Source organism: Ursus arctos, chromosome X (assembly GCF_023065955.2).
Source record: "Ursus arctos isolate Adak ecotype North America chromosome X, UrsArc2.0, whole genome shotgun sequence".
Lineage (NCBI taxonomy): Eukaryota > Metazoa > Chordata > Mammalia > Carnivora > Ursidae > Ursus > Ursus arctos.
In genome coordinates this window covers 80,844,560-80,866,881 of record NC_079873.1, presented here as the reverse complement: position 1 = coordinate 80,866,881, position 22,322 = coordinate 80,844,560, and positions in this window count along the sequence as shown.

Sequence of the window (22,322 nt, the reverse complement as noted above, 5' to 3'; positions counted from 1 at the left end):
CCAGAGCCGTCCACAGGACCAGCTCCTAGGTAGTCTTGTTCTTTTGCGTGCACACGTGCGCACGCGCGCACACACACACACCCCATTTAGATAAAAAGGCAGAGATTATCCCATAGCCCCACAGCTACTGATACCAGGTTTGGGACTAGGACTCTGCCTTTTAAGCTCCAACTACCTGCTAAGCCCGCAAAGCCACAATTCAAGCCATAAGCTCAGCCACTCTAGTGAATAAGGGTCAGGGAAAAGAAGATCTGATTTGGGACATGGAGTATCAATATAATCTGGATAGGTTGAGAGCAGCAAGAAGAGCATTCCAGTTATATCACTGGGGCAAGGGAACAATGGGAAGGCCCTTAGGAAGAAAGGCATAAAATATCTAGGAGACAGTGACAAGCCAATTGATTACAGCATTGAGTGCATAAAAAGTTGTGTTGGGAACAAAGCCTGGCATGCTACATGGAGAATAGCACAAGACAGTGTGGTTAAGAGCATGAGTTTTGGTGCTAAACTGCCTAAGTGTGAATTTTAGCTCCCTTGTAAGTAATCCTGGACACATTACTAAATCTCTGTGCCTCAGTCTCCCCACCTTGAGAGTGGGGACAGTAACAGAATGGTCTTAATGTTTGGGGTTTTTTATTTTATTTTATTTTATTTAAATTTTGTTAGTTAACATACAGTGCAATAATGGTTTCTGGAGTATAATTCAGTAATTCATCACTTACACACAACACCTAGTGCTCATCACAACAAGTGCCCTCTTTAATACCCATCACCCTTCTAGTCCATACTGCCCCCTCCCTTCATCAAACCTTGGTTTGTTCTCTATCCTTAAGAGTCACTTGTGGCTTATTTCCTTCTCTCCTTTTTATTTCCTTTTTCCCCTTCACATACATTAATCTGTTTTGTTTCTTAAATTCCACATATGTGTGAGATCATCTGGTATTTGTCTTCCTCTAACTGACTTACTTTACTTAGCATAATACAATCTAGCTCCATTCACATTGTTGCAAATGGCAAAATTTTGTTTCTTTTGATTGCTGAGTAAAATTCCAATGTATATGTATACCACATCTTCTTTATCCATTCATTAGTCAATTGACATTTGGGCTCCCTCCATAGTTTGCCTATTGTTGATAATGCTGCTATAAACATGGGGGTGCATGTAACCCTTCAAATATGTAATTTTTTATCCTTTGGGTAAATACCTAGTAGTTCAATTGCTGAATCTTAGGGTAGTTCTATTTTTAACTTTTTTGAGGAACCGCCAAACTATTCTCCAGAGTGGCTGCACCAGTTTGCATTCCCAACAGTGTAAGAGCATTCCCTTTTCTCCTCATCTTTGCCAACACCTGTTGTTTCTTGTGTCGTTAATTTTAGCCATTCTGATAGGTGTGAGGTGGTATCTCATTGTGGTTCTGATTTGTATTTCCCTGATGATGAGTGATGTTGAGCATCTTTTCATGTGTCTGTTAGCCATCTGGATGTCTTCTTTGAGAAAGTGTCTATTCATGTCTTCTGCCCATTTCTTAACTGGATTTTTTGGTTTTTGGGTGTTGAGTTTAGTAATTTCTTTATAGATTTTTGAATACTAATCTTTTACCAGATATGTAGTTTGAAAATATCTTCTCCCATCCCATGGGCTCCATTTTAGTTTTGTTGATTGTTTCCTTCACCTTGCAGAAGCTTTTCATCTTGATGAAGTCCCAACAGTTCATTTTTGCTTTTGTTTCCCTTGCCTCCAGTGACATGTCTAGTAAGAAGTTGCTACAGCTGAGGTTTCTGCCTGTGTTCTCCTCTAGGATTTTGATGGTTTCCTGCCTCACATTTAAGTCTTTTATCAATTTTGAGTTTATTTTTGTGTATGGTGTAAGAAAGTGGTCCAGTTTCAACCTTTTGCATGTTGCTGTCCAGTTTTCCCAACACTATTTGTTGAAAAGACTGTCTTTTTTTCCATTGGCTATTCTTTCCTGCTTTGTCAAAGATAAGTTGACTGTATAGTTGTGGGTCCATTTCTGGATTCTCTATTCTGTTCCATTGATCTATGTTTCTGTTTTTGTGCCAGTACCATACTATCCTGATGACTACAGCTTTGTAATAAAGCTTGAAATCCAGAATCGTGATGCCTTCAGTTTTGGTTTTCTTTTTCAGAATTGCTTTGGCTATTTGGGGTCTTTTGTGGTCCATACAAATTTTAGGATTGTTTGTTCTAGCTCTGTGAAAAATGCTGGTGGTATTTTGATACGGATTGCATTGAATGTGTACATTCCTTTGGGTAATACAGACATATTAACAATGTTTGTTCTTCCAATCCATGAGCATGGAACACTTTTCCATTTCATTGTGTCCTCTTCAATTTCTTTCATAAGTGTTCTGTAGGTTTCAGAGTACAGAACTTTCATCTCTTTCATCAGGTTTATTCCTAGGTATCTTATTGTTTTTGGTGAAATTGCAAACAGGATCAATTCCCTGTTTTCTTTTTCTGCTGCTTTGTTATTGTTGAATAGAAAAAGAATGGATTTCTGCACTTTGGTTTTATACCCTGCAATTTTGCTGAATTAATGTATGAGTTCCAGCAATTTTTTGGTAGTTTTTCACGTTTTCTACATAGAGTATCATGTCATCTGCAAATAGTGAAAGTTTGACTTCTTCCTTGCCAATGAATGTCTTTTCTTTCTTTTTGTTGTTTGATTGCTGAGTCTAAAATTTCCAGTACTTTGTTAAATAGTAATGGTGAGAGTGGACATCCTTGTTTTTTCCGGACCACAAAAGAAAGGCTCTCGGTTTTTCTCCATTGAGGATGATATTAGCTGTGGGTCTTTCATATATGGCCCATATGATGTTAAGGTATTCCATCAGGGTTCCATCTGTCCCTACTTTGTTGAGAGTTTTTATCAAGAAAGGATGCAGTATTTTGTCACATGCTTTTTCTGCATCTTTTGGCAGGATCATATGGTTCTTATCCTTTCTTTTATTAATGTGGTGTGTCACATTGATTGATTTGGGAATGTTGAACCACACCTACAGCTCAGGAATAAATCCCACTTGATCATGCTGAATAATTCTTTTAATATACTGTTAAATTCAATTTCCTAGTATTTTATTGAGTATTTTTGCATACATGTTCATAAAGGAAATTGGCCTGTAAGTCTCCATTCTAGTGGGGGGGTGGGTCTTTGTCTGGTTTTGGAATCAAGGTAATGCTGGTTTTGCAGAATGAGTGTGGAAGTTTTCCTTCTGTTTCTACTTTTTGGAACAGTTTGAAGAGAATAGGTATTAACTCTTCTTTAAGTGTCTGGTAGAATTCCCTTGGGAAGCCATCTGGCCCTGGACTTTTGTTTGTTGGGAGATTTTTGATTACTGATTCAATTTCTTTGCTGGTTATGGGTTTATTCAAATATTCTATTTCTTCCTGTTTCAGTTTTGGTAGTTTGTAACTTTCTAGGAATCTGTCCATTTCTCCCAGGTTGCCCAGTTTGTTGGCATATAATTTTTCATAGTATTCTATTATAATTGTTTATATTTCTGTGGTGTTGGTAGTGATCTCTCCTCTTTCATTCGTAATTTTATCTAAATTCTTTTGAAGAACCAGTTCTTAGTTTCATTAATCCATTCTGTTTTTTTAGTTTCTATATTGTTTATTTCTGCTCTAATCTTTATTATTTCCCTTCTTCTGCTGGCTTTAGGCTTTATTTGCTTTTCCTTTTCTAGCTCCTTTAGTTGTAAGGTTAGGTTGTGTATTTGAGACTTTTCTTGAAAAAGTGGCCTATATTGCAATATACCTCCCTCTTAGGACTGCCTTTGCTGCTTCCCAAAGGTTTTGGCTATTGTGTTTTCATTTTCATTTGCTTCCATGTTTTTTTTTAAATTTCTTCTTTAATTTCCTGGCTAACCCATTCATTCTTTAGTAGGATGTTCTTTAACCTCCATATATTTGTGGTCTTTCCAAATTTGCTTTTACTGTTGTTTTTAGGATTCAACAGGTCAATACATATATACACAGAACAGTGGCTAGCTCATAGGAAGTGCTCACCAAATGTTAAGTGTTACCATTACTATGGAGACAGATTGTAAAGGCCTTAGAATTACAACCTGAGAACAATGTGGATTCAGGTCCTGTTTCCTCCTCAGCTCTACTCCTTCTTTCCTATGACTTATAGCTACTTTCTGGGGGTCACACACTCCAAGCTGTAGAATCAGCTCTGCCTTGGGCTCTAGGATTCTCCCAGAGCACAGCCTAGAGGAATATCAGCCATACCTTCCCAGCATACCTGCCTAGGACTTTTCCTCAGGTCACCCTTGCTGCTGAGCCAGGTTTGACCTCAGGGCCCAGCTCTGAAAACTAGATATCCATTTTGCTCTTGAGACCCAGTTGCTTCCACGATCATTCCTCAGTTCTTGCTATTGTCTTTTTCTTTTGTGTAAGTCCGAGTGCAGGTAACCTTCATAGGTTACCATCCCTCAAATCTAGAGCACTGCCTTGCTCTTGCCAGTTCCCTCCTTTCCAGGGACTGTGGGCCTGGTCCCAAGACCCAGGCCACTGTTAGTTGGGTCTTTCTACCTCCTTACAGATTCCCTTGATGCTGGCCAACTGCCAGCCTGCCTGAAACTCTAGCATTTGTGCCTGGATTCCTGTCACTATGATCCACCCACCTGTCAAGACATCTGTACTACTTTGCACTGAAGCCCCTGGCACAGATGACATGCCAGGGTTATCACCTGCCAAGCCCTGTTCTGCTGTGTTCTGCCTGCTGGATCACAATTACTTCCATCATCTTCCTTGTATGCTCCTCAGGGTTTCTTCCTGCCCTTGGTGAGAGAAGAGGCAGGAATAGATCATGCAGGACCTCCAAGGATCCTAGAGACCAGTTGTCTCTAGCCCTTTTGGTATATCATTCTCCTGGCAGCAAAGAGTTTGAGCATATGCCTCTGACCTACATATATATGGACTGATTTATACATTATATAGTTAGTCCTGTATATATTATAGACATTACAGAATACACAAATATAAAAAATTAAGCAATGACTAAAAACAATATAAATAAAAGCTCTAATACTGTCTTCTCACAGAGGTTGTACATTTTAGAAACGTCCCTGTAGAAGGCAGAGTGTGGAACATGGCTTGAAAAAGACAAACATAGAGATCAGTTAAAAGACTGATTTAGGTAAGAGATAATAGTGACCTGAACTCTAGGCTGCATTATAAGGGACAAAATAAAGACATGAAATAAAATATGAATAAACCTCTTAAGAAGCTCACAATGTAGTAAGGGAGACAACAGGAAAGCAATGTTATCTATAACAAATGTTCTGGTCAGTTCCACCATTAGTTCTGGGCAAGAAGGGACCTGGTCTGGGCCCTATGCTTTAGAAGATTACATCTCTCTCCCTCTCTCTCTCTCTCTCTCTCTCTCTCTCACACACACACACACACACAAACACACACACACACAAACTGCATTTATTAAAGAATACATAGCTGCCTCTGTCACTCCAGATTCAGGATTGAGCACGGTCATGGCTCAATCCATAAACCTAAATATTCACTCTCATGACTAATGCTGTTCAGGCAACGATTTCTGTATCTCTTGCTCTACATTCTCAAAACAAAAGCCAACTGAAACTGAATGCCCTTGGGCTTTGGAAGTTGAACCTCTGCCAACTTTGAAGATTAACAATGTCTTAGTATATGGGGAAGATTTGGGCAGGAGAAACATGTTGGAAAGAGAAAAGACAAATTAATTGTCAAATTAATCGTCTATATGAACACAGTAGATCCTTACATAAGGACGTATTATTTCCAAGTAATGCCAATCATCCATTTTCTTGTTTCCTTTTATATTCTAGTTCAAAGTTAGAGGTATTCATGAATTAGCACATGTATGTGGCAATTGTGCATGGCTACTAAGGAATACTTTTCAATATTAAACAATATTTATTACTCTCAACATATATATATAGATCTAAATGTAATATGCATCAAGCACAATACCAATTCTTATACCGGCAATTAAATGAACATTGAACATTAGAATTGATAATAGTTTTATTTTTATAAAGACATTTAATAATATTTAATTATTCAAGTACTCAATTAAAATCTTTAGTCATAGTTAAATAATTTTATGCAAAATTTAATCCTAGTTAATTATAATTTTGTCTTTAATTTTAATGAATAATCTTGAATATTTCTTAAGAAAAATTACTTTTTTGAAAATATGAAAAATAATTTTAGCTTTTTCACCTCTATACACTTTCTCTAACATTCTGATAAACATATATTCAAATTTTGTACTTTGAATACAATATTTTATTTAATTATTTAGATTATTCCTGTTCATAGAATCCATAAAACAACTTACATAGAAATCTTGATTTTAACAAGATAATAAATGATTTTACTGACATACAGGCAAGAAAAATAAATTTTATGGAATATATGATAACGTATTAATTATATGTCCTTATTTTATGATTTATCCTAACATCATCAGCCCACCACAGAATATCCAGACATGTACAATAATAATTAAATCCAGTTATCTTTCTTTTTTTAAATATTTTATTTATTTGAGAGAAAGGCAGAGAGAGCACAAGCAGGGGAGAAGAACAAGAGGAGGGAGAAGGAGAAGGAGAAGCAGATTCCCCACTGAGCAGGGAGCCCAATGTGGGGCTCCATCCCAGAACCCTGGGATCATGATCTGAACCAAAGGCAGATGCTTAACCAACTGAGCCACCCACGTGCCCCCAAATCCAGTTATCTTGATATTTTTCTTACTTTCAGTCATATGAAAACATTTAAACAGTTTTTTTTTTTTCAGTTCGGTCATTATGAAGGTGTATTTGTCTAGGTGAAGGCTAGAGCAAATTTTATTTGTAAACGTGATTAATAACTATTGAATATTTAGACATACAGTCCATGGGCCTTCATTTGTACTCTTGTCCTGATCTCATTATTTATAAAACACTACTGTGTTGGCATGAGTGGGGCTATGGTAAGAAACTGCTTTGCCAAGCTTGAAGTCCCATTTTATAAAGGAATTGAGGGCTCAAGAGGATTATTTAACTTTCCCAAGGTCACCTAGCTAGTAAGTGGCAGAGTGAGGACTTAAACTGCAAAATATGTTTCTATAAGAATATTAAGGGCACAGCCTATCCTTTTTTAAATTTTATTTTAATTCCAGTATAGTTAACTTGCAGTGTTTTATTAGTTTCAGGTGTACAATATAGTGATTCAACAATTCCATACATCACCCAGTGCTCATCATGACAAGTGCACTCCTTAATCCCCATCAGCCTATCCCTTTAATCATAATGCTATGCTACTTCCCAAAGAGGAGGTGTAAACCAAGAATCAAAATATTTAGGAAATTCTTGTGATCATACAAATGAGATGTGATGGGGGCTTGAACTAAGGTGATAGCTGTGAAACTGTAAAGAAAGGACCAGATAGACTTTTAAGAATGGGGAAGTCTAGGGGCACCTGGGTAGCTCAGTCAGTCAAGTGTCTGACTTTTGATTTTTGGCTCAGGTCATGACCTCAGGGTTGTGAGATTGAGCCCTGTGTCGGGCTCTGCATTGGGTGTAGAATCTGCTTAAGATTATCTCTGAGACACAACACTATACAAGGAAAGACCAACGAACATCATCTTTCACGAGTAAGGAAGGGTTCACCAAAGTGGTTTGGAAACATGAATATTGTGCCACATTCTTATATGTAATAGACAACAGTGTCTAGGAACCGTCCTCCAATTAAAGCAACGTCCTGCATAGGTATCCCTTCTCAAAATTGGGTTTGCAGTCCTAGGGAAACATCCACACCCGTATCTCTAGGAAAAAATGGTGTCAAGATAATGTCCACCAGTAACATCATCGATTATGAATAGGGTAGATGACTCAAAGTGGTTGTGGAAGCATTAGGAAAGGTCTACGTACATATCTGTAAGAAACAACAGTGTATAGGAACCTCCCTCAACTAACATCACCCTCATGATTCTACATCCCTTCAGAAAATAGGGGGTGTATGAATCACCAAAGCACTGCATACATATATCTAAGAAACAACAGTGTACAGGAAAGAACGCCTTACAACGGATATCACCATTCACACATATGGAAACATGAACCAAGGTGGAGGTGGAATCAGAAGGAAAGGACCACATACCTATCCCTAGACAACACCACTTTACAGAATAGCTTTAACAATTAACATCATCTTTCACAAATATGGAAGCATTAATGAAAAGGTTCTGGAATCTTAAGGACTGTGCCCCATCCTTATTGGTAATAAACCACCATGTACAGGAAAAAAAAAAAGATTCTCTCTCTCTCCCTTTCCCTCTGCCTCTGCCTTTCTCTCTCTCTTTCTCGAAAGAAAGAAAGAAAGAAAGAAAGAAAGAAAGAAAGAAAGAAAGAAAAGAAATTTCATCCAGATCCTAGCCCTTCTGATCTACCAGTTTTGGCTGCCATTAATGGGGATAAGACTGCCCCAAAACATTAGACTTTGACTCATGAGACCTGGTTCCAGGCCCTAGCTCTGCCTTACTGAGCAGCTGTTTGACTTTGGGCAAGTCATTGCCCCTTTTGAACCCTTTTGAAAGGATACATATTAAATTATTTTTGTTTCCTTCCAGCTCTTGGACACTGACTCGATGTATAAGGCAAAGGAGAAACACTGAGAGTTGGGGGGTTTTTTTGTTTGAACAGGGTGTGATATGATGAAATGCATACTTGAGTCTAGAAAATTAAGTAGTAGCATTCAAGACAAACTAGAGTGGGAAGAAACCAGAGACAGACCCTTTAATAAGTTCTTACAATAGTCCAAGTAAGAGGTAATGAGGAACTTAGTCATTCCCTCTTACATCATTAATTTCTCCTTCTGAGTTTTCTCCATCTTTAAGTATCTGCCATTTTAAAAAAGAAAAACCTTCCCTTGATATCTCTAACCACTGTCCCATGCCTCTACTCCCCTTAATGAAAATCTTGAAAGAATCATTTATAGTCACTGTTTCTACTTCCTCCTTCCCATTTACTCCTCTATCCACTCCATTTGGGCTTATATCTATCTATACCTCTCAATTTTTATTTTTCCCAATTATATTTACTATCTCTCCAAATTTCTAAGGGTCAGGTACTTAGAAACAATTTCATTGGGTAGCTCTCGTGTCTTATTCACAGTTGCATCATGATGGCTGGAATTGGACTCATCTGAAGGCTTGTTAATTCATATATCTAGTGCCTGCTCTGAGGAGGCTCCAACAGCTGTACCAGAACAGACTGGACCATTTGATTTCCTTTGGCATCTCCTCCTTTCTCTGTGTGGTCTCTTTACCTGGTTTCTCCAACATGGTTGTGTCAAGGTCACCTATCTTCCGACATGGGGGCTCAGGGTTCCAAAGTCCGATATCCTGAGAGAGACAGAGACAGAAAGCCAAACATAATTTTAATTACACTTTTTTTTATAATTTTTATTTTGTTATACTACTCACCATACAGTACATCCCCAGTTTTTGATGCAATGTTCCATGATTCATTATTTGCATATAACACTCAGTGCACCATGCAATATGTGCCCTCTTTAATACCCATCACCAGCCAATCCCAGTCCCCCATCCCCCTCCCCTCTGAAGCCCTCAGTTTGTTCCCCAGGGTCCATAGTCTCTCATGGTTCATTCCTCTTTCTGTTTACCCACCCCCCTTGATTCTTCCCTTCCTTTTCCTACCGATCTTCCTGCCATTTCTTATGTTCCATAAATGAGTGAAACCATATGATAATTGTTTTTCTCTGCTTGACTTATTTCACTTAGCATAATCTCTTCCAGTCCCGTCCATGTTGCTGCAAATGTTTTGTAATCGTTCTTTCTGATGGCTGAGTAATATTCCATTGTATATATGGAACACATCTTTTTTACCTATTCATCTGTTGAAGGGCATCTCGGCTTCTTCCACAATTTAGCTATTGTGGACAATGCTGCTATGAACATTGGGGTGCATATGGCCCTTCTCTTCACCACGTCTGTATCTTTGGGGTAAATACCCAGTAGTGCAATTGCTGGATCATAGGCTAGCTCAATTTTTAACTTTTTAAGGGACCTCCACACTGTTTTCCAAAGTGGCTGTACCAACTTGCATTCCCACCAACAGTATAAGAGGGATCCCCTTTCTCCACATCCTCTCAACATTTATTGTTTCCTGCCTTGTCAATTTAATTACATTTTATTATTTACTCTCAGAAGTCACATAGTGCTGCTTCTACCATACTCTATTGGTCAAGGCAATCACAAAAGTCCATCCAGGTTCAAAGGGAGGGGATATAAAATCCACTTCTTAATGGGGAAGTGGCAAGGTCATATTGTAAGAAAAGCATGTAGAAGGGGAGTTATCATTATGACCATCTTTGGAAAACACAATCTCTCCTTCTTGAAACATGTTTTCTCTTGGTATCTAAGACACTATCTTGATTTTACTCCTACCTCAGTTATTGCTTTTTCTCAGTTTCCTTTGCTTATTATTGTCTTTGGCTCAACCTCTAAATGAAGTCATTGCCCAGGGTTTGATTGCAGTTGATGCTCTTCTATCGTTACTTTCTGACCTTTGGTGACTTTATCCATCTACATGCCTTTAAATTATGACTCCCAAATTTACATCCCCATTGGGTGCCAGATTGACATGCCCAATTGCCTAACTGACATTTCTTATTGATATACATCTCCATATTTACATGTTCAAAACTGTAGTCTTGGTCCCCACTGTCTACCACCACCCAAAACCAAGCCCTCACTGCTGAGGTGGGTGATTTTTCTACCTCAGAAAATGTATCACAAGTTACCCGGTTCATAGCTTCATGAATTTGTCATTGTCTCTCATATCTGATATGTAATTCATCTGTAATTCCTGTTGAAAATACATTCATAATACATCCAACATCCTTCCATATCAATCTCCAACTCCATTACTTTAGTCCAAGTCACCATAATCTATTTCCTGATTTTTTTTAATAGCTCACAATTGTTCTTTTCATCTCTGGTGTTATCCTCTTATAATTCATTCCTCACATAGTAAATGGATTTTTTTTAAATAAACGTATACTAAATCATGTAACACTTCTTCTTAAAATCCATCCACAGTTTCCCATTGCTTTCAGAATAAAATCCAAATTCTTTCCTGAACCTACAGAATTCTCATGTAGCTCAGAGCTTACAGAGTCCAGAGTTTTAGTTCTTGCCCCATCCACATCTCTGAACTCATCTCCTACCACTCTCCCCTACATTTGATATACTGTACCTATATTGGCCTTGCTGTTCCTCAAACACAGAGCTTGTTTCTGCCTCAGGACCTTTTCACTACACATCTCTTCTCTACACATCAAATGTTCTTCCTCCAGGTCTTTGATTGCTTGGTTTTTTTCTTGTCATTCAAGTCTCTGTTTAAATGTCACCTCCTTGGGGCCCCTGGGTGACTTAGTCGTTAAGCGTCTACCTTTGGCTCAGGGCGTGATCCCAGGGTCCTGGGATGGAGCCTTGCATCGGGCTCCCTGCTCTGCTGTGAGCCTGATTCTTCCTCTCCCACTCCCCCTGCTTGTGCTCCCTCTCTCACTGGCTGTCTCTCTCTCTCTGTCAAATAAATAAATAAAATCTTTAAAAATAAAAATAAATAAATGTCACCTCCTTGATGATGCTTTCTCTTACTATCCAGGGTAAATTAGTATAAGTCCATGCACACACACACGCATTCTGTGTCATTTTATCACACACTCCTATTTTCTTTTCTTCCTACATTTACCATCTTTTGAAGTTATCTTTTGTCATGCGTTAATTATCTTCCTCCCCCTCTAGAATATAAAGTCCATTAGTGGAATGATTTTTGTCTGTTCTGTTTATTGATGTGCAGCACACAGATTTGTTGCATGAATGAACAAACCAAGTTGGGGAGGTGGTGATGGAAAGTGGCAGGTGCCAGAGATGTTTTCAAGAGTCAGTCTCCAGATTGATGTTATCAACATTTAAAGAACATCAATATCCCAGCCTGCTTGTAAGCCTCAAATGCTTCCAAAAGTCTAAAACAAGGAAAGGAAAATCTAACTTATTAGCACTTTGGGTGGCCCTTGACCCATTTGTACCGCCTTCTCTCTGCCTCTTCTCTGGGATCTCTCTCTGCTTCCCTATTTTGTTTTTCTCATCTCTTTGTTTTACACGTCTCTGATTATGCCTTCAGCATGCCGGAGGCTTTATACCTAGATATCTGTCTTAGTTCATCTTGGAGCCCTTGGAGCTAAAAATGTTTCTGGACCCTTCCTAATATCCACTACCTGCATATTCCTTTTTTTCTCCCAAATCCTAGTGATAAATCCTCTTTCTTAAACAGAGAACATCACACAGAGGTTTGGCCAAGATAATTACTGTTATTCATTTAAAGATGCCAAACATTCTGAATTCAAGTCAGAAAAGCATTCCCTTCTCACTCATTTAAGAAAAGCTACTCAAGAACTCTTCTAAAAAATTGTCTAATAGATTACTGGGTCTACTCTAATGTGATTGATTTTAAACCTTCTCAGAGGTTTTAAAATAGAAATCAAACTAATAGATGGGCTGCGGTGTGAATCAACTATCTCATGCTCATTTCCTGCTGAGTTGGCAACAAATCAATCCAGTTAATCAAGTCACCATAAAGAACAATAGAAAGATTAAAACACATACTTTAAACAAAGTGCCTAGTTCTATGGATACACACAACCAATTTCAGGTCTTGGTAGCTTAAGGAAGAGTCTAGAAACAGGCAATTATCTCAACGGAATATTAGCCCTCGTTCACACTCAGCCTCAAGTCTATAGGCTGTATTCTCATCTTAAACTCATGAATGTTAGATTCACTGTTATTGACAGTTTAGGGCGACTGCTCAGCACCTTTTCTGCTTCATCTGTTCCAAAATCTCAGGAAGTTCGGGTGTGCTTCTGAATAAATTCTGTTTCATGCTGACTTCAAAAAACCACCTCTAGCCTCTTCTCTATATATCTATATCTAGTCCTGGTTGCTGAGAGTTATGTCACTCCCCCATATGCTCTTTCCTGGTGGCAGCACTCACAGCATTCCATGCCCAGTGTGATACTGCAAATAAGAATCTCTGTTCAGCAAGACAGATTTTGCTATGACACTGTTCCCATCTTTTTGCTTCCTTCGCCAGCCTTACTTCATTTTGTTTACCAGCTGAGTTGCCAGAGGTGGTGTGCTACTTTATCCAGCCAAGGAAGCATCTGATTCACTCCTGAAGGATTCCTACACCAGAGATTCTAGGACAATGTGTCAAGGAATATGATCATGATTGCCAGAGAAGGGCCATCCTGCTTCTTCCTCTCCCTGGCTACCAGTGAGCTGCTCTCTGCTTCCAGGAAGAGAGAGATTTGAAGCTCAGCCGCAGGGTTGGTTAGCTGATTTGAAATGGATCCCGTGAGTACAATGCCCTAATATACCCTATTAACTAGTAAAGTAGTGGTGTGGGGGGGGGGTCAAAGGGAAGTGCTTCTATGTGTTCGATTCAAAAGGCTGGACATTCAGAGGTTATCTGCAATCTTACCTCTGTTACCAGAGGCTGTGAGACAAACAGTGAGCAAGAAAGGCATAAGAAGGGAAAAATGGCAGTATTAGGGCAAATACCTTAGATATTTCCAGGGCAGTATGGGCACCAAAAGTTTAAAAGGCTTGTAATATCCATCACTATAAACTTCACTGTTCAAAAAAAAAAATCACAACCGAGACTGACTTTATGCAGTCTTCCCACCTCTACCCCATTCTCCCTGAACGAGGAGGGGAGAGGAGGAATCAGAGTTGGTGCTGGGAAAATTGGAATGAAACTTGACTACTCTCTCACACCATACACAAAGATAAACTCCAAATGGATGAAAGACCTCGATGTGAGACAGGAATCCATCAAAATCCTAGAGGAGAACATAGGCTGCAACCTCTTTGACATCGGCCACAGCAACCTTTTTCATGACACATCTCCAAAGGCAAGAGAAACAAAAGCAAAAATGAACTTGTGGGACTTCATCAAGATAAAAAGCTTCTGCACAGCCAAGGAAACAGTCAAAAACACTAAGAGGCGGCCCACGGAATGGGAGAAGATATTTGCAAATGACACTACAGATAAAAGATTAGTATTCAAGATCTACAAAGAACGTCTCAAACTCAACACACGGGAAACAAATAAACCAATCATAAAATGGGCAGAAGATATGAACAGACACTTTTCCAAGGAAGACCTACAAATGGCTAGCAGACACATGAAAACATGTTCAAAATCATTAGCCATCAGGGAAATTCAAATCAAAACCACACTGAGATACCACCTTACACCAGTTAGAATGGCAAAAATTGAAAAGGCAGGAAACAACAAATGTTGTAGGGGATGTGGAGAAAGGGGATCCCTCTTACACTGTTGGTGGAAATGCAAGTTGGTACAGCCACTTTGGAAAACAGTGTGGAGGTCCCTCAAAAAGTTAAAAATAGAGCTACCCTATGATCCAGCCATTGCACTACTGGGTATTTACCCCAAAGATACAGACGTAGTGTAGAGAAGGGCCATATGCACCCCAATGTTCATAGCAGCATTGTCCACAATAGTTAAATTGTGGAAGAAGCCGAGATGCCCTTCAACAGATGACTGGATTAAGAAGATGTGGTCCATATAGACAATGGAATATTACTCAGCCATCAAATAGAACGATCTCTCAACATTTGCAGCGACATAAACGGGACTGGAGGAGATAATGCTAAGTGAAATAAATCAAGCAGAGAAAGACAATTATCATATAGTTTCACTCATTTATGGAACATAAGAAATAGGAAGATCGGTAGGAGAAGAAAGGGAAGAAGGAGGGGGGGGGTAAGCAGAAGAGGGAATGAACCATGAGAGACTGTGGACTCTGGGAAACAAATTAAGGGCTTCAGAGGGGATGGGGGGTGGGGGATTGGGATAGGCAGGTGATGGGTATTAGGGAGGGCACGTATTGCATGGTGCACTGGGTATTATACACAAGAAATGAATCATGGAACTTTACATCAAAAACTAGGGATGTACTATATGGTGACTAACATAACATAATAAAAAATTATTATAATAAAAAAAGAGTTCCCAAGCTACTCCACTCCTCCAAAGTGATGGAAACAGACCCTAGCTGTTGCTCTACTGCATCAAGAAACTGAAATTGTATTTGAAGGCTTAGTTTGCTCAGAATCAACAATATGATGAGAAGAATTCAGAAATCCATCAAATGAGAATTCTGGTTATTGGTCTGCTTGAGAGAGCTGAAATTGGGAGATGGGCCTCCTGGGTACCCCTATGCATTATGTAGCTTTGTCCAGGATGCCTTGGCCCAATTCAAAGGGGAGTCTTCCTCCAAAGCTCCCTTCTTAAGCCAAAGGCAAAAGCTCTTATTTAGAAAACTCTGAAAAAGGAAGTCTAACTGTGTCTTTCAGTTCAGGCTTCTCACACCTCCATTCTCTTTTTTGTGGGTGCTTCATTAATCCAGCTGCTAGGCACAACCCATTCACCTCAGCTCTTTGCTCTACTCCAAACCGGTTATTAGTATACATTCATTCTTGTGACACTTTGGTCTAGAGTCCAATAGGAACTTCTGCAAATACATGAAAAAAACTCATGTACCTCTCCTATTTGTGAAAAATATTAAAGTTCTCATATCAACTTTTAGCAAAGACAGTGGTAGAGAATCAGAGCAGCCAAATACAAATAACTCTCATCTAGCTAGAACAACAGAGGCCTAGAGTTTAGACCTTACTCAGGAAAATACTTGGCAAATCACTTTCCTTCTCTGGGCCTCAGATTCTTCACTGTAAAATTAAGAAGTTTGACTTACACTGGAAAAGCTAGTTTACAATCTATTGTCAAGTGGCCTTTGGCTGAATTTTTTAAGGTTTTTTTTTTGTTTATTATTTGATAGCCTGCAGAGCTGCACTGAACATAATGAGGTCTGAGAGCACTGGAAAGGCCACTTCTCCTTCCTTCTAGGGAAAAAATAGGTTCCCTCAATTTGCTTGCTATATTGAGAGAATTTCCAATTTTGCTGCCTTGAGGCGGCTTCTTTGAAAATGTGTATCACTCCAGAAAGAATGGCAGTTAAGCTACCATTAGCCAAGAAACTGTAAGCTTATTGAAGGGAAAGGATATGAAAAGGGAAAAGTTAGCTTCTCATCTTGGGATGCCACCAAGCAGGGCAGATACCAGCCACAGGGTTTGTGAACAACAGGAGACCAGTAGGGGCTTTGGGAAAGGTATAGAAAGAAGATAGGCTTTCCATCATCAGCTCATCACCTTCTCTAACAGTCTACTACCAGGTAGAATAGCATGAGCCTTTTTTATTTCTCCTAAAAAGAATCTTTTTCTGTCCTTCTTCATGTCAGTACAGTTGTATGCTGATGGAACAATCTGATCAATACTTGACAAGACAATATTAGATCAGACAACAATGAGTCCCACTCAGATAATTAAACATGGCCTAGAATTAGGTGAGAACAATGAAGGTGTCCTAAAACAGGGACAGCAAGCCAGGCCCTTCACCATCTCTGGAACCCAAACATTCTCCAACTTCATAAGCTTGTAAGTCTATAAATTAAACCCAGCACTCTTACTGAGTAACTACCAGGTGTCAAGCTCTGTTCTAGGTGCTAGAAGGGAAAATCGGGCAGCAAAAGCCTGAGCTCTGCCTTCAAGTAGCTTGTGGTAGAGGTGAGATTAGATATATTTGTACTAAATACTGAATACTAGTTTTAATGAACAACATGAACAAGGGTAAAATCCAGGGATCTAGAGAATGTTCTAGGATGCTGAGGTAATTCAAAACCATGGAGTCATCAAGTCCCAAATTTGAGCTGCTGGGAGGAAGTAGGGCAGAGGAGAGGATTCTCATGACATGCCAGGGTCAGAAGCCCGAAAATGGAATCAGATTCCAAGTGAAGACAAGTCTGGAAGCCGGGAAGATCATAGCTAAAAACTTAGAGGCAGGAAAGCAGCCTGGTTCAAAGAAAGACATGGTGACATGAACCTGAAAGTCAAGGCAGATCAAACAAGGCAGGTATTGGATGACCTATCAGACAGGGTAAAGGCACAGTAGCAGACAGAAGTCAAACATCAATGCCAATGTGATTGTCAAAAGTCACACAAGGGACGAAGGTACAAAGGAATAATTCTAGCTGCTTAGCTGCTTTTCCAATTTATTTTTCTATTCCCCAAAGATCTTTTAAGACAGAGCTTCTCAACATTGACCACTAGAAGCAATTTGTGCCAAAGCTCAAGCCCCACCATAGACTAACTGAATCAGATTCTCTCCAGCAGAGCCCAGGTGGCAGTATTTTTAAAAGCTACCCAGATAATTTAAATGATTAGTGAGGATTGGGCCCCACTGCTTTAAGGCGCTGAACAGCTTTAAGAGACTACCACAGGTTAGCCTTAGTCAGAAAGGCTTCTGAGTGGATGTGAATATTTATCAGAGACTTCAAGGATAAGTGTATTAGTCAGGATTCTCCAGAACAACAGAACCCTTGAAGATTAGAGATAGATGGATAGGTAGATGATAGATAGATGATAGAGAGATAGATAGATGATAGATAGATAGATAGATAGATAGATAGATAGATAGATAGATATAGATAGATGATAGATAGATAGATAGATAGATAGATAGATAGATAGATAGATAGATAGATGATAGATAGATAGATGATAGATAGATAGATAGATAGATAGATAGATAGATAGATAGATGATAGATTTTTTTAAAGGGGGTTTATTATGAAGAATTGGCTCATACAGTTATGGAGGCTGTGAAATCCCACAGTTTGCGGTCTGAAAGCTGGAGGCCCAGGAAAACCAGTGGTACAATTCAGTCTGACCCTAAAGGTTTAAAAATCAGGGAAGTCAATGGTGTAAATCCCCATCTGAAGGCAGATGAAATGAAATGTCCCAGCTCAGGCCATGAGCTAGAAAAAAAAAAGGTGAATTCCTCCTTCCTATATCTTTTTCTTTCTCTTCAGACCCTAAACATATTGGATGATGCTCACCCACATTAGGGAGGGCAATCTGCTTTGCTGAGTCCACCAATTCCAATGGTAATCTCATCTATACACACCATATAAACACACACAGAAACGACACTTAATTTAGGCAACCCCATGGCCAGTCAAGTTGACACATAATATTAACCATTATGATAAGGCTACAGATGGAAGGAAGTGGGGAAGGAACTTCTGCAGTGGAGGAACAAGGAACATGAAGGCAACAAAGGAGGGTGGAAATTAGGGGCGCCTGGGTGGCTCAGTCATTAAGAGTCTGCCTTTGGCTCAGGGCGTGATCCCGGTGTTCTGGGATCGAGCCCCACATCAGGCTCCTCCCCTGGGAGCCTGCTTCTTCCTCTCCCACTCCCCCTGCTTGTGTTACCTCTCTGGCTGGCTGTCTCTATCTCTGTCAAATAAATAAACAAAATCTTTAAAAAAAAAAAAAGGAGGGTGGAAATTATATATTTCACCATGCCGGGGGAAGAAGGATTATCTGGTATGTTCCAAAAATAGTAAAGGGACAGCTACTGAAAGTCTACAAAAATGGGCCAAGGAGAGGAAAAGGAACCTTGGCTTCTTGAAATTTGGGTTAATCAAGTTGATCTTTAGCACCATGTGAGGGGTAGTTCAAATAAGGAATTTATATTATTTTTTAAGATTTTATTTATTTATTTAAGAGAGAGAGAGAGCACAAGTGGAGCAAGGGTCAGAGAGACAGACTCCCCACTGAGTGTGGAGCCCCATTTGGGTCTCCATCCCAGGACCCTGAGATCATGACCTGAGCCAAAATCAGACACTTAACTGAGCCACCCAGGAGCTCCAAAAATCTAAATTCTTGAAGGCTGTTCATGCCTGTATTGTCTCCTTCCACCAATTTTCTATTATAGGTTCCTTTTGAAGAATTCCAAACTTGTTTCTGATTAACTAAGGTAAAGACATTTTTTTCCCAATTGGAGAAGATCAGTAATACTGAAACTCTGTTTGAGCTTGGAGGCTATGGCCTTCTTCAGAGATGAGGAAATGATAAATTTCTTGATCAACGCTGGCCAGATAGGCCACATACTACATATTTACTGATCACACCCTGCTCAGCCGCTAGGTAAACATTAATCCCTGATTAACTGATTCAATTCAATTAACTGATAATTGAAGATTTGCAGCACAAAGTGCCCTCAACTCTCTCCCAATATGGTTCTCTCGCAGATGGTCTATTTCCTGGCCCAGAGAAAACAAAAACCACTGGGTATAAACTCCCCCAATTTCCTGGGCCCGTCCCTCCATACTTTACTATCTATACCAACGCCTACCTTCTTATCTCTCTGAGAGAAGCCCTTCCCCTAGCTCAGGCCTAACCTCCACTTGGGTTCTTAATCCCATCATCTGTCTCCAAAGATGAGCCTTTATCTCTCCCTTGTTTTTAACATTTGATTGGCTTATTCTCCTCCACAAATAAAAATCTTACAGTCTTGCTCCTCTTAAACAAATTCCTACCTCCCTTGATACTCTGTCCTTTCTTCACACTGTACATTCCCTCTGCTTACATGACCAAGCTTCTAAAGTGAGTAGTCTGTACTTGATATCTCTCCTTCCTCACTACCAACTCTCTCTTCAACCTATAACCTGGTTTTCACTCTCATTGATCCACTGAAATTGTTCTCACTGAGGTCACCAATGCTCTCCTTGTTTCCCAAATACATGGAGCCTTCTCAGTTCTTACTTAACCCTCAGGAGCATGTGATGCTTGACAACTCCCTTCATCCTTACATTTCCTCTTCCTCTGGCATCTATGATGCCACACTCTCCTGGTTTTCCTCCTACCTCTCTGGTTGCTCTTTTTCAGTCTTCTTTCTTGGCTACCTTACTTTACCCATATTTAAATATAGGAGATCCTCAGGATTCTACCCGAGACTCTCTTGTCTTATTCGCCCTGGGAGATCTCACTGACTCCCAAAGTGTCTACTATGTGCTATATGCTTATGATCCCAAATATAAATGTCAAGCCCAATTTCCTATAAACTTTATCATATTCATGCATGTAAATACTTGCTAGACACCATCACTTGTACTGTTCCACACTGAAGGGCAATCTAGCTTCCTGGTTTTTATTGTGGACTCTGATTCAAATTCTAGTCTGACATTTACAACTATGAACAAGCAATTTGTCCTTAAAGCCTCCATCTTCTCACCTGTAAAATGGGAATGAAAATAGTTACTACCTGTGGGAATTAACTGAGCTACTGAACATAACAGGTTCATCACAGGGCCTGACACAATAAGCATTCAATAAATGCTAATTATTGTTGCTTCTTATTATTATTACTGCTGATTCAGCATACCCAAAACTGAAAATGAAATTTCCAACCCTCTGACTTTGTTCCTCCTCCTGAATTTCCTAAAATAATTGGTGGTACTACTATCTTCTCAGTCCAAATATAGAAACCCAAGAGTTACCCTAGTCTTTCCCCTCCAATCCCTTGCTGTCTCCACTCTTCCCTCTTCTCTCTTCCTCCTCCTCTCCTTCTCCTCCTCTTCATACCCCTTCCCCTTCCCTTTGTCCCCTCCAGAACTCCCTCACTAAAGGTCACCAAGTCCTTGTGCTCCTGTATCCTGAATGCTACTCAGCTCTGCTCTTTCTTCTCCATCCTTTAACCCCTCCCACTCCTTAGTTATTACAGTCTTCATTTCTGATTCACACTTTCCCAGTGACTTCCTGACTGGTCTACCTCTTCTTGCTTCAACTACGGCCAATCCATCCTCCACTGTGTTTCCAGAGTAATCTTTGTAACACAGATCTTATCACTTTACTTCCCTGCTCAAGATCCTTCAATGGGGATTCATCAGCTACAGCACAAAATCCAAACTCCATTGGGTGGTATACTAGACCATTCATAATCTGGTTCCTGCCTAAGTGGCTCTTGTCATATCTCCCACCACTTTCCATCTTGCCCATCTCACCTTTGTACTATACCCTTCAACAGTTCTGAGTCATCTGTTTTCAGTTCTTGGAACAGTCTCCTTTCTCATATATCCATTTGGCAAATTCTTTTTAATTTTAAAAATTTAGTTCAAATACTTATTCCTGCCCTCATGGATTTTACAATCATGTGAGGCTGATAAACACCAAACAACTAAATAGATAAAATAATTTCAAAAGTGATGAGTGACATGAAGAAAATAAAACATAAATGATGAGAAAGAGAGTAGTTAGCTATACCGTAGTTAGAATAGATCTCTCTGAAGAGGTGGCATGTGAGCTGACACTTAAACAATTTGAAGGAGACAGGCATGAAAATATCTGGAAGAAGAACAATACAAGATCCTGAAAAAGAGAACATTTTGTTTACTGAAAGTAGCCAGTAAGCACAAAACAAAATAAACAAGGCGGATAGTGTTGAGTACCGGCCAAACTTGGAGGGTCTTTTAGTAAAAGTAAGGAGTTACTTTACTTATTAGTAAAGATTTCTTCCTTCCTTCCATTCTTCCTTTCTTTCTTATAAAAACTAAAAAACATTGTTTTTGGCAAAATAGTAACAAGTTTTTATTTTATTCTATGTGTAATTAAAAGCCACTATAAGAGAGACAAATTGTGATTTACATTTTTAAAAGATCACTCCAGAGGATAAATTGTAAAGGAGGCAAGAGTGGAAACAGGGAGACCAGTTAGGAAGTTATTACAGTGGTCCAGATGAGAGATAATGGAGGAATGAACTAGGCAAGTGGCAGTCAAGGTGGAAAAGTGATAGAATTTACGACACATACTAGAAATAGATAAGACTGGAAGGTTTTGGAGGGTGAGAGAGAAATCAAGGATGATGAATTTTCTGGCTTGAGCAACTAGGTAGATGGTTGTACCCTTTACCAATACAGAGACTACTAGGGAAGGAATAAAGTTGGGATGAGAATGGGAATCAAAGCATTTACACCTCTATAGGTGTTCTAATCAAATTATTTTAGACTTTGAAATTCCAGTCAATATCACACTTCTAGCCAAACCTCCCTTCTACGTTCTGTGTCAAAACCTATTTTTCTCCAGCACACTATCTGCAGGTCATCTAAATACTCCAGGAACAATTTATTTGGTGCCACTTTGGTCACCACTGAAATATAGTAATTTTACTTCTCTCCACCACTGAACCTTGTGCCTCTTACTGACATGCTAGCTTGAAACCATGAGGGTTAGAAAAGACTCTATGGCAACAGTCTTCAGGAACCTCTGCAAACTACATTGGTTATTCACCTAAATGCCTCTATAATACCCAG